At 43.3% G+C, this 22,902-nt stretch overlaps 1 protein-coding gene across 8 annotated transcripts in view; it reads right to left on the bottom strand.

Moving 5' to 3' along the window:
• The window catches only part of LOC100642737 (agrin), a 384,175-nt gene that overhangs the window by 309,531 nt on the left and 51,742 nt on the right, over positions 1–22,902 (bottom strand). For 5 of the 8 annotated variants that reach the window (XM_048411199.1, XM_048411201.1, XM_048411200.1 and 2 more), the window contains exon 1: positions 14,990–16,260. The exons of the other annotated variants lie outside the window; for them this stretch is intronic. The gene's annotated coding sequence lies outside the window, so the exon portion shown is untranslated. Of the gene's footprint in view, positions 1–14,989; positions 16,261–22,902 lie in introns of those variants that run through there. 8 annotated transcript variants of the gene reach the window in all.

The following is a 22,902-nucleotide window of genomic DNA, read 5'->3' on the forward strand; positions in this document are numbered from 1 at the left end:
GTGCTTTTAGGCTTCATTTTGAAATATAGATACGGAAAGTATGTATATGGAAATTCTTTTTGGTTCGGTTAGGAAAATTTATAATTCACTCTGCAAAGGCAAGCCAATCGATGACGAAGAATTATGTCTGTGTAATGTTTGAATAATCGATACGTGGTATTCCATGGTATGATAAACCAAAGAATTCCAGTTAAATCGTGCACTTTAGCAGATAAAAAGAATTCAAACGTTATCAAAGATATAGGTCAGAAGTACAACAAAAAATTAGCATAGAGGTAAAGATAAAGTAGAACTTATTTTCGTGACGCAACTATACTTTGATATTTGTTTGATATTATATATTCTAGATTATGTTATCAACGATTTATCAATATCCTGTATAACACACAGTTCTCGTATTGCGTTTACCCATGGGACGAAAACGTGTTTTATCGAAACCCAAAAAAGCCGAAAATCCAAAATATTCCACCACGAATATCCTCGTTTCTGCGTGTAAGAGGATCACCAACTAAATAATAAAACTACCATATATAGGCAGTTCTCATATGAGTCTTCTGAATAAAATATCTCCTTGTGTCGTTTCCCAAGCTCGGTTTGCAGCAGCGTCAGAGAACCGGGCAGAGATGGGAAACTCTGATGAAACTTTCCCGCATCATTTTCTACTTCTTATTCTTCCTTTTGCTCTTCTCCTCCGTCTTCTCCTTCCTTTTCTTTTTCTTCTTGTTCTTCTTCTTCTCCCCATCCCTGCATCCACTCTTAGACAACTTTCTCCTTTCATGTCTTCTCCTCTCGCTCTCACTCTCTTTCTCTCCCTCCCTCTGTCTGTCTGTCTCTCTCTCTCTCTATTTCTCTCCCTCTCTCTCTCTTTCTCTCGAGATTAGAAAAACGCCGTGGCTCCTCGAGACGTCTTTGCATCTCGAGGGCCAATAGACAACTGAGAAATGTATTCCGACGACTCTCGACTTCTCCGCTTTCTTTCCGTTTTCGTTCTTTCTTCCTCAGCCTCCTTCCATCGACTGGCTGGCTGACTGGCTTCGATTCGTCTCCTTCAGTTTCCAAAGGCGAATACGCGCGAAACTTTCGCCACGAGCTGAGAAAAACGAAGCCCATGACTCGCTGACTTTTGCTACTTCGTAAAGTAGACTTTGCACGGGAATTTGCTCGAGTTCCGAGCCAAAAATTTAAGGCCGGAAGACACGATTATTCTAACAACATTTACGTTCTTATTTGATTCTACGAGTATCTATTACTTTACGATTTTCCATTAGCTAGTCGCATTATTAGCTAGTCGTATTATTTCCAGTCTAAGTCGTTCGATATGCTGTTAATACAAAGATATCAGATATTTTTCGCGTTCGTTTAACTTGCTCGTGACTCGAGCAGAAGATGAAAAGATCAGAAAAGTATTTCCGACGATTCTCCAGTGTGGCACGACGCTTTCCTGTTCTTTTCAACGACGCTTCGCTGAGCCGCGTCCGACAATGAGACAAATATACCGAGTACGAGAAACTTTCCCGCCCCCGAGGGAATCCGTCGAGCTTGCATTCCATGTATCTCCGATAGCGTTGTGTATGTAATAAATCTGTCATTCAGATACCATATGCGTCCGTTGCAAAATGTTTCCATTTATACCTTCCATTCTGAAATTGGAATTATCGACATTCGAGGAAACATTTGATCGCTGGCTATTTATATTACTGATAAAATTGGGATAACCTAGTTAAGGGAAAAGTCAAATGTCAGAATCTAGACTTCAATAGTCTATTTGCAGGCGGAAAAAGCATACTTGAACTTGAACATATACCCTACATCGATAATAAGTTGCTATTCTCGGCACAGCTATATTTCATCCGTTTACAATACGAAACCTGCGTGCTTCAAGCTTTTTTCGATTCGCTCGAAACAGACGCTCGGGGATACGTCGCTGGTATTTTGGGACATCGAAACGTTCGACAATTTGCTTGTGTGTATTTTACGCGCACTTTTCGTTGGAAAAAGAAAAGCAGAACACACATAAAAAAATAAAATTCAAGCCCGCAGTGATGAAACTCGCCGAAAGCCGTCGACAGAAAATCAAATTCACACGCTCGCTTGGGACGCGAAACGAGAAAAATGATTTCCCGAATTGTCGGGGATGCCGGCTCGTCACGAGCATTCGACAATCACGGAAATACAACGCACGAAGGGTCGAGGGGAAACGGACCATTTCGACCAGGTTCCACTCGTTCGGTGGTTATTTTCGTGGCCCGAGGTTGAGAAACACCGATAAGACAATCAAAAGGTCGAGGAACGGGCTTGGTTTTACGTCAACCTGATTTCTAATTACATCGAGCCAGAAAATTGTCGATGTGTTAACCCAAGCTAGGCCGTGCATAGGAACTCAATTCCGCTATGATGGACGGGCACGCGTCCCACAAAGTTGAAGACTTAATAAAGGCTTTCCTGTAATGCTTACTCGTCGTAGACGAGGGAATATCAGGATGGATAGCAGGCGAAGGTGGTGAACGAAAGGCGAACCGCTAGCCATACACAGTTCCCATTGGATATACACGTTGGGCGAACATGGCACGCTGATGGCCCCGGGATACAATTCCGCAAAATGCTTTCTGCTGCATTTTAAGGAGATAAGCGGTATTATCTCCGTTTTCCCTTCATAAAACGTCTCTAATTCCGCGCGTCAGGCGCATTCCAACGCAACTCATTTTGGGTTTTCCATTGTCGATTTGCTGCCTCGATAGTTTCGTCCTTTCGTTCGTGAGTTAATGCCATAGAAGATTATCTTCTTTATGTTCTTTACTTTTATTTAATTGAGCGGAAGAGCCAGGAATGCGAAGAACTTCTCTTTCAAGCTAGTTTTCAACGTGATGTTGGTCGAAAGTGGATGAACGTTATCGATGAAACGTTTAATATTTTTGAAACTCAATACGAATAGATGCTTTAGTACTAATAGCAGTACATAAGGCGATATGTTTGTCGTAAAAATTAATGTGATACTCGATGTCTCATTTACGATCTCATTGAATACTCGTAAACGTTATCGTATTACTATATGAATCAATTTGATCTGCCATCCTAAATAATATACGTTGGAAATCTTTCCAACAGCTGTTCTTCCAAAGATAAATGGTTAGCCATAATCAACACGCTGAATTCATTTCTCCAGTTATGAACTCAATTTCCGGCGTATCTCGTACAATTTATCCCTAATATTTAATCTATCTTATTCCGGATGGATTAAACAAATGCTTTCTCTAATTGTTCCAAGCAACGTACCGCTATAATATTTCAGTTCCGTTCTACCTCTTATGTACTGATACATCCTCTGCTCGCCTATCTAGCGATTTTAACGCTCAAAACTTCGACTCGATAATATATCTCCTTTTTTAAATAAATTTCCTAATTTCGAGACCCATTGCAAATAGCTTCCATTCGCTTATTTTTTGCAATAGCTGGAAGACTAACGACGATCGATGTAAACGAGATCAACTGTGGTCGCCTGTTTCGTGGAGTTGAGGGCTTAATAAAGTTTTCCTGTGGGTAATGATAACCAGAGAATATAGGAGAAACGAGTCGGCGAAAGAAGCTTAAATATATGTTACGTATGTATCGCTAACAAGCGTGAAAAGACATCTTGAAAATGCACGATGGAACCATGCATTATAACGATAGAGAGGAAAAGGATAGGATAATATGTCAAACAGCTAATAGAATTAGCCAAGACAAGTTTCTTAAGAAGGCTATTTCCAGCGAATACTTAGTTGATCGAATATCAAGAACGACAGAAATCGCGTTGATAGTCAGAATCCAGAAACTTCGCGATCTTCTTCTATACCGAAGGACAAGGGAAGTTTCATAGTTATACTTTGAAGATCGATTTAATCATCGTTGCACTAAAGGGTGTACTTTATTATTAAAAGTGTGTTATATATTGGAAAATTTCCCTACCACTCACAAAGGATGTAGGTAACATAAATGTTTTAGCAATAAATCGTTCAGGATTATAAGGTAGGATTTTCCTGAATAATTGTCGCTATACGAAACGATACAAGCTTCGAGGAAAATGCGAAGGGAAACCGGTATGATAAGGCGTCCTAATTTGCCGCTGCTAGGCTGCCAATACAGAATTCCATATAAGTTTCTCCATAAGCCATAATAATTCATCACCGACAAGATATGATGCTTTAATCCGCTGGTTTCGTAACGCGCGAACGAAACTTTCCCGAATCTCCATAAATTTTGAAAGTCGAATCGACGGGACGATTTTTCCCGAAAAATCGCTCTAAATTCCTCCGCGACGATAACTATGTTTCAGCCGAGATCGAGTTTGCCTTTTTCTTAAGCAATCGACAACTTTAATTCTCGATCGTTGCTCGGGTATACAGAGAACTTTGCAAAAACTTAATTTAAATCTTCTATGCAGATTAACCGACGGCTGTCGAGAGGTTTTTCACCGGATGCTCGAATCATCGATCGACCCACATTCGTTTTTACGTCGGACCTCTCGTTATTCCTAGAAAACAATTTGTCCCGAAGCTTTCTCGTGTACGGCCGATCGATTCTCCTCCTCTTGCACGTAGCAGATCCGCATTTACAGGAACTAAACGCGATCGATTCGCATAAATTCTACATAAATCCGTACACTGGCAACCACGATTGAATTATTCTTACATCTACCATCGATCTATTTACCCGAGTCCCGTTTATCTGAGGGGAATGCGTGTAATACCGTCCGCACAGATTGCACGGCAATTTTATTTGCAAATTCATCATCATTAGTGGTGTCGATCGCTACATGTTCATCAGGGCCCTAGCACCGCCGAACCTATACGAGATATTGAAAGAAAAACAATTTTTTGCCATAAAACCATGGGCTTATATAAAATTCGCAAAAGTTGTTGAACATCCATGTTCCTTCGTTGTGATTTCTAGCAAACTATCAATTCGCCTTAATTCATCCCTGAGAATACGTTCCATTAACCTCGATGCAAGGTGCTTGTACATATTTTTCACGGAATCATAGGATCGCAGTAGGAAAAGCGTTTACACAGGGAAACGGTACAGGATCGAGATCAACTTTCCCGCTGTCGTTCGCTCGAGAAACAGGGATATGCGCTTGAAACTTCGCTGTTTCTTTGTGTACGTCCGTGGGCGCTTAAACGTTTGCAGGGGTTTACGCGAAGACGTGCACGCGCAAAGAATTCGTAGTACTCGGTCGCAAAGGTGGAGAGAACCAGCGTGGCAAAGGATACGTTTTTCCTCGACTCTGTCTCTCGCCATTACACTCCACCCGCCATTCGTATCCAGTGACGTAGAAACGCTTCGCGTTCGCCCAGTGTGGCGCAGCGCGGGACTACGAAATTGCTTTACCGCCCCCTCGCGGGGTCTTTAATTTGGTTTACTATCGGCTTGCGACCCCTTCGCTTCAGCCGCAAACTTTGTCTCCACACTTTTCCGCCGCGAAAATTGCTTGACGAATCCCTCTCCAGCCGAGAAATAAACGCCGTGCCGCGGTACCAGCGAAAAAATTTACTGTCCCTGCAGTGTTCTCTTCTTCAGCTCGGAGCACCCGCGTGAAATCTTGCACGGAAAGGTTTTATGTTTCAGATCCTTGAAAAGGAGGATCGAAGAGTAGGTTGGGTCAGCGGCGGAGACTGAAATATCACTTTAGCTGACTTACGATGCGGGATTATTGTTTTATTATGCTAGGAGCCACTTGGTTTGTAGAGGACTTCTTCGTATACAGACATTAGTGGAAGAATCGAACTACACGACGGAATTTTAACCTTCCTCGCAATGCGACGATTCTTTCTGGAAATCAGTTTCTTATTGCAGTGGCGCCGATAAAATACGACTTGGACAATGATTAAAATTGTGTCTGTAGCCAGAAAAGATATAGAATCTAGGGAATGCACGGCAGATGGGTGCATCGTTTTTGCCAGGACGACGAAACGATGAGCAAGAAACGTGATCGGCGTAAATTGTTTCCCCCGAGAAAGGCTTCGATGTATCCTCGTCCAACTTTCGACTATTCGACAAAAATCGCGTGCAGGGTGCGCGCCCTATTTGCGGCAGAACGTGTTAGTCGTTCACCAAGGAAAATCCGGTACTGGGGTTCTTTGTCTGTCAGGGCCAGTAGCTATACCGATGGCACACGGCGGAGGGGAATTACGACGATGAAAGGAGAGAAGGAACTGGTCGACACGGCGACTGCCTCGCGAACGTCGAAAAGTCGCCCTGTCCTGATTTTACGCGAGGTAATCTCTTTCCTTTCTCTCGGTTCGCTTTACCACCCTACCTCCTTCTTCCTTTCCCCTCGGCCCTTCATCCCCCCCCTTTTCCACCGTTGGCTGTCGGTGAGATGGGCGAAGATTGGTTCTACTATAACACGAGAGTTTGCAGTATGGCTCGATCGTTCTTTCTCTAGAGGTTCGTGTCTTTCGTCAGGATATAAAAGGGTCTCTCCAGTGACCAACGTGGTCGTTCCAACGACAATACCTTTTACTAGCGAGCTATTTTCAAGCTGTCGATGTGCCATGAACCGAAAGCTCGCTATGAGCCTAGTAAAATTGTCCATTTTATACGCTCTATCGTACAGAGTATGATATTTCTCGTTTAATATTTCTCTGATTTAAACATACGGAAGATCTATAAATTCTTTCAAATTCGACCTATCGTTCGTAGAATCTCTTTGATTAAACGATATTTAAATGGCGAATGAACGTTCAAACAATGTTCAAACGACGTTCAACAATTTCTTGTTAATGTTTCATTTTTGGATTTCTCGGATTCATCTTTTGTTGGATCGACGAAAGCTAAACGCGAACAGCCTTTTTACCATTTTACTTTTCATCAAACGATATTTAAGTCGTAAATAAAAATGCCCGTTTTGTTATTTATTATTTGCAACTGTACGGCAATTGTAGCTGACTACCAAGATCGGGAGAACTGACCAGTACATTTATTATATCCTTTACCAGTTGCTTAAGTACGTCACCGGCAGAAGCAGACGAGCGCGACTCTATTTCGCGGACGACGGAAGATAATTAATGCAAATGGACCGGTGCGCGTAATCGCGAGATAATAAAGCGATCATAGCTCAAGGAGAGTACTTCGCGGTGACACTGGTGAATTATGCACGATCTCCCGGTAATTTGAGACGATATTACCCTCGGCAGCATAAATTTCTCTTCTAGGCCTGCGACATTTCTTCGATCCCATGGAAACCATTTTTGCTTCGTAAAAATTGCGACTAATGAGGCCAGAATATCGTACGTAATATTGTACGTGCTTCGAATACCGAAATATTTATCCTTGTAACGATAAATTGCAAAGAAAAATCTCGATAGAGTATTCAGGATTTTCATATATTTGCGAGTATGATGAATGAAATCCTTTAATGAACAAAATAATAAAATAAGAATGCACAAAGAACGACAACACGGGCTAAAAATGAGCCAGGAGTTCCAGTGGCTATTTATTCTAAATTATATGGCCACGTAAATCGCGTATTATGGAAAACGACGGAATTTTCAACGAGTACGTATTTTGCTTGAGGTTAAAAATGGTGTCGTCGTGTGGTCAAGTGCATTCGCACTGGACGCCCGGAATAACCGCGGCGCATTTCGAGGTGCAGTAGGAGAATGTGATCCACGTACGCGGCTCTCGTTCCACGGCCGGTATGTATCCCACGAAATATCGGTAAGGGTTGGGTCAGAATGTCAGGTCACGGTGCACCAAAGTCTTGCCCTGGAAAGGTTAACATTACACTAACACGCGTGAACGTGTTCGCACACCATCTTAAATGTGTCGCGCGACCAAATGTCCTATTCTCGTTCCGATGCAACGAAGACATTCCTGGTCACGCAGTGAAATCGGCCGAAACCTAGTTGGACAATTGGACGCTTTGTTAATTCGCGGAAGCTATTTGCGGTAAATAAACAGAAAGCTTATATGTCGTTTAATTAACAATTATCGTCGAAGAATTTAACATTTCATTCGCATATCGCGACTGGAGCGTCATTATTTTGCTGTTTCATTAGCGCATCTCGTTTCATTTAACTGGACAAAAGTGTACTATTGTGTTTGCCTACGTGCGTTTTCGACTACAGTATACCGATGACGTTTCGTGAAACAACCGATGTTTTCCGTAGCGGAATGAAAGGCTTTGTTGTATACTTAGGGTGCTTAACATTTACCCGTGTGTAACTTTGGTTAAAAATGTACCTTATAGATTCTGGGCATTTCAATTTTTAATAACGTCGACAGTTTACGCGACACCACAGAAAAAAGAGAGAGTTAGTTTGGCCATGGAAATTCGGAAACTCGGCAAATGCCTGTTGTTTACTTTGAACACAAAAGAGTGGAAAATAGCCCAAGTGTATTCGTCGCGGGCGAATAAAATCGAACGGTACTGCCGGCAGAATTCTCTGGCAGTGGAGCGCCCTTTGCATGATTCGGAATACAGGCAACTGGTGTATTTGCATGCGAGAAACCGAGGGCATAAACCGAGGACAGAGAAGAAGAGGCACGAGATAGCCAGCGCGAACGCGATACACCCGTACACTATTTGATCAGGCATAGTAAACACGATATTTTCTCACGTGTGGATACACAGGCCGCAAATCCAGACAGGTCTGTCTGTCGGTTTACTCCGGCGCGTCATTATTTGCGTCCCATGGAGCACCTGGACGTGGAGCGTGGCTGAATTAAAGGGAGCGATACAGTAGCAGTAGCGCCAGTGGCTGCGGGAAAAAAAACATTGCCAAGTAACGGGATTATCCAGATCAATTGATCCACCAGCTATAATAGCTACGTTTAATCCGAGCCCGCTTTGAATTCAGCCGGCGACCGCGACCGACGAATATGTCTCGAATAACTCATCTCTGCTGGCACGTTTCGTACACTACTGTATCCGAAAAGCCTCGTATGGAACTGGATTGGTAGAACAGGATACATGTACATACGGATTTGTTGGTTTAACGACACGCGACGACAACGAAAACGTAATTCGTAAAGTCGGAAATCGTGAGTACGCGCGCATCCGAGGAAGCGCCGTCTAGGCGAGAAAAGGAGGAGAAGGGTGAATCATTAATCTAGAGGATCAGCACGCCGTTACCGGGGACGATTTGTATTTCTTGCGATCCGTAATCCGTGCACTTTCTCATAAAAGATCGGGTAGTCGCGTCTAAATTGATTCTCCTGCTCTTTCTTCCCTTAATCCCAGCGTTCTTTCACGATCTTCCTCCCCTGCCGCCTCTTTGTCGTCCCAGTGGCGCGCTTTCGCTGTGCGGATCGCGAGAAATCCCGCGGTATTCCCCGAGAAAGAGAGAAAGAAGAGGAAGAAGAAGAAAAAAAAAGGAACCGGATGCGACCGTTGGATTTTTCATCTTTTTCTCGCGCGAGTCGCGGTACCGTTGGTCCTCCAGCTAGCGAGACGGTAATTGGATAAGTTAATTAGCTTTTTAAATGAAACTTTGTCGAGCTTTTAGATACTCGGACCGTTCTTTTTTCAGCCTTGCGGTCGCATACCTCATCCTCGTTGTTCCTGAACGCGAACGGTGGATGCTTGGTTCCTTTCGAGGAGCCTTAAAGTAAATGCCAGAGAACCTGCCAGACCAACCATCGTCACCCCAACCCTCGCTCCCTCTACTAGCCTGACCCATCCACCCCTCACCACCTTTCGTCCTTCACATCCTCTAACCGTTAATTGAAGCCATAACGCCGTAGAGCCTCGAGCGTCCTTAATGCAGCCGAGCTGCGTCACTTTAATTGAAAGTGCACGGATTCCTCTGATAGCTGCGGCTGCGGTTCCATCGTGAAAGAGTAAGAGAGGCCATGGTTCAGAGGGTGTTAGTTCACGACCAACGGAAAACGAATGGATGGATACGGTGCACTCGGACGATGGAAGTAAGCATTTACCTTAAATATACTTTGAATCGCGTTACACAGCCGGCCTCTGGTTATATCTGTATGTATACGACGTGTTCGTGTCTCGAAACGGTAATACAAAGCTCGAACGGAGACTACGAAACCTAATCCAAACCGAAATACAGCGAGCCAAGAATTCCGATGTTTTTACGCCGTGTCTGATGTTTCGTCGCGATGCTGAAGGGTGATTTATTACGGGAAACGATTTCGTGCTTCCTTCCTCAGCCCTCTCCACGCTCGTCGCTGTTTCACCAACGAACCGCATAGACTATTTCGTTGAAGTAGTTATAAGTAAATGCGCCGTGTTCCACAAACGGAAAAAAAAGAGGAAGATGAAGGGGAAACGTGAACACAGGAAATGAAATTCCTTTGGACGTCGACGTGCTCGTTTTATATGCTTATTAACTTCGGTTTGACGGAGTGAATATCAAACGGCGTGAGTTAGTCGAGTGAAATAAATAAGATCAAAGAAAAGTTTTAACGAGAACTTAATCAACGACCGCCAATGTTTCCGAACAAACAGAGTTACGGAAAAGCACCGCCGGAGTTCGATAAACCATTATTTATGATATTAATGCTGCAAATGTGTACTCTACTTACTTCCCTATCTCCCCTCTCTTTTTCTCGCTTCACTTTTTGCTGTCTTTCTCATTTTTTGGACACATAAAGTTTTAACAAGAAAATTTATTCAAATTCTGCCCGATTTCTTCTTAGTTCAAACGCTACTAAATGAATAAACAAGCGTTTGCATAACTTTGCAAATAGCGTTCTGCGTGTACAACGTGTAATGTGAAATTTTCCGATTAGACGGGATACCAGTTTCATGATGCAACAATTTTATTATTACAGATAATAATTTGTAACAACGCGTAATAACGTGTGACAGAATTATCTTTATCGCGTGTGCAGATTCGTACACGGTTATATCGACAGGTTCGAAATATCGATTAAACGTTTACATCGTCGCACTTTTGAGATACTAGTCATTCTTGAACATCCTCTATTCGTCGATTACCCATTCGAGCGAAATCGAGGCTGTCGGATAGCCCGTGATTAATGAAGATACATAATGATATCAATTCATCGCACATATGTTCACCATAAAACATCGACGATCCGAAATCTGGTTATATCGAACGATTTAAAATACAATATACACTCCTAGGTAAAGTTATTCGCGAGTTTAATCAATTTATTCTGAGAATAATATCGCGAAAGCTACTGGTATACCGAAGGAAATATATAAAGGACGATATTCCACGGTGGTATTATTTATCCTTTCGAACAGTACTAGTAGAAATGTTCCTTCGTGAAACAAAAGATCATTATTTCGTTGGAAATCCCAACGTGAACCAAAAGTTTCCAAACAGCCGCATCTGTCTGTCGTGCGCTATACACGTAGCTTCCTGTTAAGTTTATTTGTTATTATTCCAAGTTCGCAAGCTTGGCGAACGTCTGATTGCTGATTAATAAAAATAAAAAGTAGATTTCAACTAAATCCAAAAACGAAACGTAGAAGAAAATGTAGCAAACAAAATTATTTTCTTGCCTGCAAGTCAAAGCTAAAAGTACGTGACCCAGGGATTTCGGGTGGTCCAATTACTCCGCTGAATAATTGTCCGAACTTGCAAGTTGTTGTTAACGAGTACCGCGGATAACTACCGTGACTTCTGTTTCTTGGGCTGAATAATTCCTCGAGTACGGGTTGCCAAGAACTTCTCGCTCGTAAACAGAACGAGGCCGACGTTACGTTGTCGAATATCGAAAATAAAACAAAACGGCCAGAGCAACTTGGGAAAGTTAACGGTCTTTTAATTAACAGAGTGACGCAACGAACGTGACTGTGAAACGAATTAGATTGTTCAACGAAAACTCGACGAAGCTCGAGACGCATCTTCTACGATAAAATGCAAGTTCCCTCGCGCTATGATTTTCTATCGCTTTTGAATTTCGTTTCACTGTAAATGTATATCGAAACTTGACTGTTCATAATTCGACTAATGACTCGATTAATTTTTATTCGCAATTTGCTAACAAAATTGAAAGGGAAATATGCTTAAACATTTAACGCGTGAAATTTTCTGCGATAATAATACACGTGTTGTAATATAAAATGTAGCACATGCAATGTAGACGTAACATTGTACACTTCACGATACGTTTTCCGTGAATTTCTGCAATTAGAATTTTCGTGAACAACGGACACTGAGAAAAGACAGAGACAATCAAGAAAATGCCACAATGCCGTTGCTTTATAACATATACTTCATTAAGAATTTAATTTCCCACTCGATATTCTGCCAATTCCCTCAAATGAAAAAAATGATACCGATGCAGAGTAACACATATATAAATTCTAATTACGCATACAATCTACTCTCAGCGTAACGTCGATGAAACAATATACAACATTTTAAAACTCGAAGAGCGAACAAAAGCAAATTTCTATCCATAATATTTCAGTAGGTGCTTCCTTGAAAATAAATTCATTTAAAACGAATATCTGTATTCATAAAGTAATTAATCGAACTTTAATATTCCAATATTCTCGTACGCACGCATATCGGGGCCATCGTTCTTTGTTTATAGCTTTCTTTATTTTCAAACTCTCCAACCTCGTAATTATAATTATAGTACTAATAAAATTCTGTTGAATATCGTATTAAATATATTATTTGTTTGGAAATTACATAAATTTCGAGAAACAGCGAACAGCGAATCTTTACAGAGAAAGGCGCGTACGCGTCTCTGATGTTAATGAGGAGCAAAACCTTCACGCTGCCACGGGATAATTAATCACCTGTCGGGTATGGAAACCCATGTCCGCCGAGTCGTTGATACTACTACTGGCCGCGCGGCAGATCCCATACGGATCCGTTTTCCTTCCTCCTTCTTCGTTAACTAGCGCGTTATCGTAAATCAACCTCGATCGTATATACCAATTAAAAAGAAAAAAGAGACACTGCATTTGTCTAACACGGAAAATCATCCGTATTAACGTAACAAACGATTAAAGCTAACCGATACAGTTACCAATAATACCAATATGATAATAGCCGCGGATATAATATTTTCCTGTTTACAATGATACAAAACCACGGACCTTTGCTAATTTCCCGCATAATCATAACGCCAAGTAATAATTTCCGGTGTATTTCAACTCATGTGAAAACGATACTGTATTGTCGTCTAATATTTGTTATGCTACACGTAACAGCCATGATCATTTAATTATTAATATCTTCCATTGGATATTCCATCCAATTAGACGGTCGTTGTTATCGTTCCTGCCGATAGCAGACCAGGGGAAACATCGAGGAAGTCCTCGACAAGACTAGTTTAGCGCGAGTGCCGTAAAACCGTCACGACGTACGGAGACAGCCTCGTTACGGTTCCGCTCGGAGTTACTCGTCCAAACAGAATTTTATCTCAAGCGCCATCGTTACAACAGGCCTGGCTTACCAATCGATTTCTCCGATAACGCGCCAACTTAAACAGATACACCGAACTTCCGGGTAAACTTTCGCGCGATTAAGACTGTTAATGTTCGCGGAATTACCACGAGATAGCTGGAAGCTCGAACATTCCGTCGGCGACTCGATAGAAATCACCTGCACGATTATTATCGATCGGTCGTAGACTCCGCGTTCGCATTCGCGTTCAGTCAGACCGCAAACAAATTTTCCGTGAAACCCAATTAAGATTCCAATAACGGAGGCGTTTCGTATCTTTCATAAAAAAAAATCTCCGACAGATCGTTGCAATTCCAGTCAGTTTCTGTTAAACCACCTACAAAGTGGAAATAGTGGTCGCGATACGAGCGGAACGTATCGGAATAATCCACCGCGATCTTGATCTTTAGAGCGTACAACCGGGTTGCATTACCCGGAGGTTCACCGATATCAGAACTGACCGTAAAACTCCGATCACGTCTATCACGTTCGTGACCGGGCAGTCGAATGTTGTGCCGTCAGTCAATCACGCCGCTATAAAATATGTCAGCAGACCGTATTAACGAAGCATTAAATTGACGCGTATAAAACATCGATGAATGGCGAGGATTCGACCGATCGTGTTTTAATCTGATCTCGTCGAAGCACAAACGGAAAAAATTCCAGTGATTTTTATTACACGCTACTGAAACGTTGTGTCAACGATGACATTAATTTGTCGAAATGTAGTTTGGAGTTTGAAAACGCCGCGTGTAGAACGATCCACGGGATCGGTTCACGGTGCAGGAAAGGCCAGTGCATACGTAGAAATCGTAGCGAACGTGAAGTAGGCAAGAATTATGGCAGCTGGCAGATCGATTACTCGTGTAGAACGCGTCCGGTCACGTGACTTCCCGTGATTCTAATTCAGTAGGACGTAAAATGTTCGAGTGTCGTGTGTGGCGTAATGCTACGTGTTCGCACGTAGACCCTATTCTCCCTTGTTGCACGGTATCAGCCTAAACTGAGAAAAAATCAAGTTTCGGCTCCCCTTCACCGTCGCCTTTTACTTCTCTCTTTCACCTTCTTACAATCTGACATCGATGGAATTGAGGGAAATATCAAACGTATTCTTGTCGGGAAATAAAACGATTCTAATCTAACTTATGTATTAGAAAGAAACTATTTCTGTGAAGAACGAGAGGCACGAATAAATTATTTAAAAATCCAATTTTACGTGGAAAAATGATGATCACAAAAACAGTAGAATAAAAATTCAAAAATTCGTACGCGATGAAAGGAGCGGTCAAGAAGGCATTGGTATCCCGCCCCCCTCCCGTAACTAAGAACGAACGAAATCTATTCACGCGTATCATTCGGATAAAATTCTACACTCCTTTTATTTATGAAACACAACAATGCGACTAGGACGCCAAGATGAATCCATATACGAGAATTCGATAGTCTTGTAGCGTCTTTTGATCGTCCTTTTGGCTGTACTCGTTCTGGTACATACTCGCCCCCGTTGTTCTCGTTCAACGTTGCAATGAATAGAGGAAGAACAGAGAGAAAGAAAAACGCGCGCTCTGAAATTGCGATTTTACTGTGCCGCGGCGTCGGTAAATATTTACCTGTCAGGCTGGCTGTTCGTTTCTCTCTGGTCTCTGCCGCTCTTTAATTAACACGCGTTGTCCTTCTTCTTTTGTAATCCTCCCCTCTCGTTTCTACGACACTTCACTCTCCAAGGACGAAGTCGGCGAAAAATAAAAGACCCGCTACCGGTCCTTTCACTGACAGACACGTTTCACCGATCCTGCAGGACCCTTACTTTCCTTTCCTCGTTAACGTTGGATTACACGGTAGCTGAGACAGGCCATTCGATTCCCTCTTTCGATTTTCTTAGGCTCTCATAGTCGGACACGATATCTCTGCCGAACAATACCATCGGCTAAACGATAGCTATCACGAGTCTGCTATCGACCCATCCCGCTCATAAAGCTCACCGAATTCTGCGACGTAATATTTCCCACCGGTTTGTATACACATGCCAACGATGGATCGTCGCCTCTGCGTAAGGATACGACAAATACGTTCGGATATGAATGTGTCGATGTTTCTCGCGAAGTGAATTGCCAGCAAGTCTCCGTGGAGATTTTTCCAACTTCCGGCCGTGCCACGAGCAGACGCTTAATGGACTTTAATGGATCGCGAGCGTAGGATCGTACATGGCGGAAAAAGTTTCACGGAACTTCGGCCACCGGACACTCACTGGGTTATTAATGAAGGAAATTGAACGGATCTCACCGAGCACCGAATACAGAAGAAGTTAATGGATTTTCTTTCCTGGCGCTTTCCAGACGTTGCAACGAGTTCGAGTGGTAACGATTTCGAGGGTTCTTCGTTTGCTAAGTTCTACGCACTACACATACACTCCATCGAACGTCACTTCATCCACTGTACACTGATAAAGTTTTCGTGTGATCCGTTATAGAATCCTTCGTGCCTTCGTCGACGATAGTCATATTTAATCTGTCGTAATCTTGGCCACCCTTTCGTTAGGCATCCTCATGATCGGAAATGCGCTCTCTGTTCGAACGTCTGCCGATGATCGACAGAATCGAGCGTACGAACGATCGTTTCTACTTCGCAAGGAAACTTTTAAACGAAACTGTCTTTACGAACGAATGAATCGCGGACAGCGACGCGACGTTAACGCGAACTTTACGATAACCGAGAGGCTCGAAAAAATGTGCGTCCTCGTCGAGGGAACGTCGTTTGCATCGTGTCGACTAACTGATCGAGGTACAGGATGCGGTTGTCGCCGTCGACGACGAGGAACGTCACCGGGACGAAGGCTCGGCACGCGAGTTCGCCGGCCGACTGAAGCACGGTTCGACTGTCAGTCGACCCCAAACCCCGAAACTCGACTCGACTCCTCTCCGTTCAACGTGTCCGCCGTCTTCGTCGGTTCCCCATAGCGATAAGGGGTGGCTGGGGGTGCAGAGGGCATAAACAGTCCAAGGGAGAGGGATGGAGTATTCCGCGCCTGCGCCAGGTGTACGAGCCGACGAGAGTCTTCCTTCTACTTTATGCTTGACACTCGCTACTCCTGCGTTGCTTGTGCAGGTGAAACGGATAACGAGCCGAAATCGTAAGTCGTCTGATATCTTTTTAACCTTCTTTCAACTACGATCGAACATCGAATCTTGTATACGACGCGCGTGTATATGGTCCTTCATGCGTGGAGAATCGGTAAATTTACTATGCCTAAGCTAACGCTGTAAAAACGACCTAATCGATCGGGGAATTAACCCCATGCCTTACATTCTCTTCTTCCTCCTTTATCTTTTCCTTCGAACTATACGTGTTACAATTCAGCGCTTAGATACTGCGCTTTCTCACGGAGCGCTTCGACGTAATTTCTTTCTTCTTCTACGAAAATGAAATTCTCGCTATAGAACATTAAATACTGGATATAGTTCGCATTAGTTTCCGATGCTATAAGTTACATTTAAATCCGATAATGTATAGATGAATTCTATTTGCAATGAAATTTTACGATTAATACGCTTCGGTATTATAGGGTAAAGCAGGTTAATCGACAGTTTGCGTGTAATTCTGTAGCATTTTGTTCTATTGGGTAAGATGAAACAAATAAACGGATGAACGTTCTATGAAGGAACAAAAGAGAACAAAGCCAACGGCCGATGATATTGTCGCAAAATCAGTCGATGTAACGTAAGCACGAACAGTACCGGAGGACGATGTTGCGATTCACGAACGTTCGCATCGATTAATTAACGTAAACCACGATAAATCAATCGAATTGTTGTTCTCGACACAGTCAACGGTTTTCCGTGGTTAACCCATGGAATTTCAGATTTGCTCTCTGTTCTTGTCCCAGTGCCTTTACCTTCTCCGTTGCACCATCTGCGTCTGCTCCACTGTCTGTCCCTTTTTCGCGTTCCTCCGATTCCGCTTTCAAAGTCGGTATCGACGATTCGATGTGAGAAATCAATCAGTCCTAAAACCACTTCCGAGAAACTTAGCAAGCGCGTTTCGCCGCTTGACGTCGGTTCAAGAGTCTTCCGAGTAGCGATTCGTCCACGTTCCAGCCCTCTTTGACTCGCTCGGTTAAAGTGACACGGGTCTTTTCGGTTATATGTCGAATTCGAGTTACGTTTCCAACTTAAAGCTGGAAAACTTTCTCACTTTTACCGTCGATCATATTTCACGCTTTGTTACCGAAATCTGAGATTGATCGTAGCATAACATAGTTTATGACACTTGACATATCATCCGGATTATAGTCTAATCATTAAATGGTAGCTTTTAAGTAGTACAAAATATATTTGAAATTTGGAATAGGAATCTTTCACAAGTACGATTAGTAAGTATGATTAAACTTATCGTCCGTATGTCAAGAAAAATACAAGGCAAGATTAAAGTCGAAAGAGCAAAGAAACTGAATGAGATTTGAGATGGAAGTTTAGATCCTCGAGAGATTTGGTTACATCTGGAAGTTGTAAAGACCAGAATTGTGTTGAATTGCATTAATTAAGCTGGCGCGTATCTTCCATAAATACTACAGATTTATATTATGTCATTCCATAAATAACACCTTCCGGAAGCTGAATTTAAAACAATGGAATTCATCACGATAAGAGTTTTACCAAAAATAGAACGGGAAACTCAGTACGAAGATAACAAACGATTATAAAAGAGGAGGGGAGAGGAAAGTCACTGATTAATTACCAACGGATAGTTGTTTATTTTCACCTAATCTACGTAAATGAAAAAACCGCGTTATTTATAGAATAAGCTAATACATATATCCACACGAGGTATTTCCTGAAATCTCACTATCTCGCATCACGTGTAGAATGTTACACTTGTAAATAGCTACGTATGATTTGAAGAAACAATGTTACTGCAAATAAATAAATAACGATAAATTCGATCGATCATTATCGTTATCTTATCAAGAAAACGTGGAAGGAAAGGCTCAGAATAGACTCGGCATATCGATACGCGACGCAGTGAATTCGTCAACTTGCGAGCTTCAACGGTCATCCAGTAGGAACAATAACAATAACCGAGATAACGCACGCAACGCAACGCCGCGAGATCCGTTTAGCTACAACCAAATTGCCAGTATTATCAGTTATCGGATTATTACGGCAAATTGTTCGGGTTTGCCTTTACCAACTAGCCTACATACTGCGCGACCCCTCTGGCGACCCGGTTCGCTATGTCGGCGGCGTGGCGGTCTCTTTTCGCTCCGTCTCGCTTTCATCGACGCGTTCGTCGGTGACTCGTCCCATTTGTCTCCTTCGCTCACCATAGTGGAAACGTGTTCGATGCCGCGCGGCCAGATGCGCCGTTGTTCGCGTAAGCATACGGTAAATTCCAACTTGGCCGAACTCTAAACGTAACCTCGCGTGGAAAGCTGACGCTGCCAGTCCGCGAATGCGGAGAAAAGTGAATGGAACGGCTGGCGGAGAAAGGAAAAGCAACTGACTCGAAATATGTATTCCGGCACAGTGGCGTTCGGAGAAGTTTCGAAACGACTTCGCACCCAACATCCAAACGTTTGTGCTGAGTTACGAGACTGTTACACCGCGGATACAGCTAGTAAATTCGAGAGGTAAATGCCGCTGAATCGTCGATAACGCGTCTACAACGATGTCCCAACTTGAACCGTTCAATCACCTTAAGAGCGTTACGCGAGCAACGTTCCCATTCATGGGCCATACTTGTTCAGATTTTTAGTGCTTGTATACGACATATATATAATGTAATGAGAAACGTCGCTAAGAACAATGATATTCTCTCTGTATATGATTGTCAAAATTTGTTCAATAAAAGTTAGTGTCGCAAAGAATGCTATATGTGAATTACGATCTTTCGTTGTGAGTTATTTGCAAATGGAAATTGGAATAGGGTAAAACCTTTCCTTACGTATTGTTGAACTTTTGAACTTCGCCTAGGGATAATGGGAATACGAACCTCATTTAGGGGCACACATACCCGTAAATATCCATATGTAGGTACCTGTAGATAGCAGTAACATGCTTGTACACGTAATACCCCGATAATACGCTAAGTCTGAAATATGGGTATCGCCAATGGCGCCCATTGAGTCTGCAACATGATCTTACGAATACGAACCTCTATCAGAACTGCGTAAAGTTCGTGGTCACGTTATTTACTATTCGCTCATACGATTTCTCAATCAACGTCGTGGCTGTACTCGATCGTACACGATAACGGGAATTTCACACATAGTCGATGCATAAATTTCCAATGACTTTCGATATCGTACGAAAACGTGTATCATTCGATATCTTTCTGGGTCACTGCAGATATCACTGCTGCATAAAAACGTCCGCATTGTTATATACGGAAAACGTTTGAATATTGACCAGTGCACGCGTGTACGAAAAGAATAGCACTTGCGGCGACGCGACACAACAGCGTGATAAAGAGATTTTTGAAATATCGCCGAGATATAAGCCTCTCAAAAATACGACAATTATTCACGAATCAGTCTTAAAACCGTCACGGAGTGATTTATGCGTGGAGGGGAGCTACACATGGCTATTTATGTCGTAAAGATATATTTCGCGGTGGTATCGCCGCGCTTGATAACAAATTGTTTCGCTTTTATCTAACTCCATGGAGAAGACGTGATGGAACGAACGCAGAAATGAATATACAATGATACGACATCCGGCGATCATTAATAAACCGTCTTAGAAATCATGTGCCCGATCTTCCGTCGACGGTACATGCCACGAATCCATTAGAGTAATTTATTTATCCTGGCGTCTAATTATTTACTATCTACATCTGGGAAACTTCAGCACTCTTAGAACGATAGGCTCCGGTTTAAAATCGTAGCAAGCAGCCGAGTGAGTTGTTACGCTGAATAATCGTTTCGACGATTCTATCCTTAACGAGATCCTGTTCCGGTGGTTTGCTTGATCTATCTCATTCTCTAACCGAAAGCAATTCTTTTTCTATCGTCTGAGCGACGACTTATGAAACTTTCAAACGCGTTGCTTCGATACCACGATGTCTCTTCTTTAATCTCGAAACCCGTATAGTCGAACGCTTTCGCCATTCCCGGTGACGTTATCGATGGTTCTATTCAGGGACAAAGGAGACCGAGGCGATCTGAACGTTCCAGACGTTGCTACGTGCTCGACTGCGTTTCCTTCGTAAATCGCTAGACCACCCTTGCCTGAAAATCGTAACCCTGACGAAGGCAACGATGACGATTTTGTTTTAATCATGCCAACTCGCCAGGGTCAGAAAAATAGAGATGGAACGAAACGGGCGAGATGAAGGCGGAGAAGACTGATTCAGGGTCCCCCGATAGTGTCTGCCTGTTCGAGGATTGAGTTCACCCTTGTTACGGTGACACTGCGGCTGGGTAGAAGTCTCGTTCAAACGTCCTAGAAGGGGTTGGATGTAGAGACGGTGGTTTCAGTCGCCGAGCGTTTCCGAATCTCGGCGGGGTTAATAGTCGAACGTGCCTGGAGGGATTCTCCAGCGCTGGCTCCGCCATCCCTGCCATTTCCCTGCCACCCTTATCCCCACCACCGCCATGCCATTATTGTTCGTTTCTGAAAGGCTGAATCTCAGCATTCAGTCTCCTACTTCCTCCTTTCCTTTGCTTTCTCATACCATTCCTTCAACCTCTCCTCTTCCCCTTCATCCTTCACCTCCACCTTCACCTTCTCCTCCCGGGCAACGCAATCTCACCGCTTCCGTACTTACAACCAAGACGGCTTTGCTTCCGACACCAACGGCTGTCTTGCCGCGATAATATGTTAATCAGCCAGTCGCGATGTGTTAATTAATGGCCGTAGGTAGCAGCGAAATGTCGATCGCTCGATGTTACCCCCAGAATCGTTTCCTATCAGGCACGACGCAACTCCGACGACGCCGCACCGCACCGAACGTGACCGGTTTATTTCGAGCTGGGCGAGCGCGTCGTGCGTTGCGACATTATTAATAAACGCGAAACAGATTAATTCGATCGATGTCGTTCTACGCGATTAGCGAACATTCCACGGGCCGCTGTTGAGCGCGCTGCAAAATGCATCGCATACATCGGGACGCATGGTCGATGTCAAATGTTGCGATCTCTCAGCGAGATTCGAAATTCCGTTTGTACATTCATGGACGCGTTAATTTTTCATGGTGTCATGTCGCAGAGAGTCGAACATAAATCAATGTCCCTTCGTGAATTCCAACTATAGGCAGAGAGCTGTTTGAATTGGCGCAGCGGTCGATATTCTCCTACTTTTAATTCGCTCGCGAAATCATTAACGATAAGACAATTTCCACTTGCTAACAACGTCGTTAACGAACAACCGAAATAGACGGGGAAGACTCGGTAATTTTCTCGGAACTCGACTCGGGAATTTAATCGGTGGCATCAGAAAACCTGACGAAGAGAAATTGGTTACAGTGTTGATACGCCGATTATTTCGGGCTCCGTTTTAATTATACCGTCTACCGGAACTTAAGCTATAAAATATAGCCTTTATCTGTGAAACCTCCTATCGGTGAAAAGCAGCCTGTTACTTTTCAATTAAACCGATCGACGCGACTTCAACGGCGAGCGAAACGCTGAAACGGTAAACAATGCGAATATTCTTGAAAGTTCGCAAGTTGGCGAAGAATCGGCTTAGAATCGCGACGCATCGACTAGTCGGTGGCAAACAATCGGAGTTGAAAAGTGATCACGACGATGCTCGACCTCGGCCGCGCATAATATCAATTGAGAAGTTGGCGCGTCAACAGATTTCATTTGTAACCATGGAAGCCGTCGCTTTGACTTCTTGCGACGAAAGTTAACCACCCGTTTAAATAAAACTGTTCTCGAGCCTCGAATCTCATCGTCGTGTTATCTATTTCGGAAATTTTCCAGCCAACTAACGTGCCGCAAACTCAAACGTCGCTTCCCAGCGAATATACGTGTAACCAGTTCGTAAAGCTCGTCCGCTGGCTAAAACAGAGCAGCGGTGTAAAATAGGAAAATGTACGAGCCAGCGTATGCGAAATATACGTAAAGCAAAGCCGATACGTTCAAAAAGATTGCCGCTGCTATGAGCATGGCGTGTCTTCTTGTAGCACCGCTCCTCTTTGCCTTTCTCGTTTGTTGGTCGACGTTTATTTTGCGGTTTTCGCGAAAGCGGATAAACGAGAAAGCATTGATTATATTTACAACAGAGCCTCGAGGCTGGATTTAACGCGGCTTGGTGAACGTTCGCTTTCGCGAAAATTTTCGACTCGGTGCCATCGCGTGCTCCTCGCTACCTTGCAAATCACCGTCCGTACTCCGTAGAGCCATTCCTCTCGTAAAACGTATCGACGCCATTAACGGAGAAATCTGTACAATTTTGACAAGAATTTAACTCGGTGGATGTCGAGGAAAATTTAATCGCAGGACGATAACACGGCTGTTTATCGGTGCGTTCTTTCATCGAACAGGATCGTGAATAGCGGACACGTTTATAACCGTGCCACG

This window comes from Bombus terrestris, chromosome 12 (assembly GCF_910591885.1).
Source record: "Bombus terrestris chromosome 12, iyBomTerr1.2, whole genome shotgun sequence".
Classification (NCBI taxonomy): Eukaryota; Metazoa; Arthropoda; class Insecta; order Hymenoptera; family Apidae; genus Bombus; species Bombus terrestris.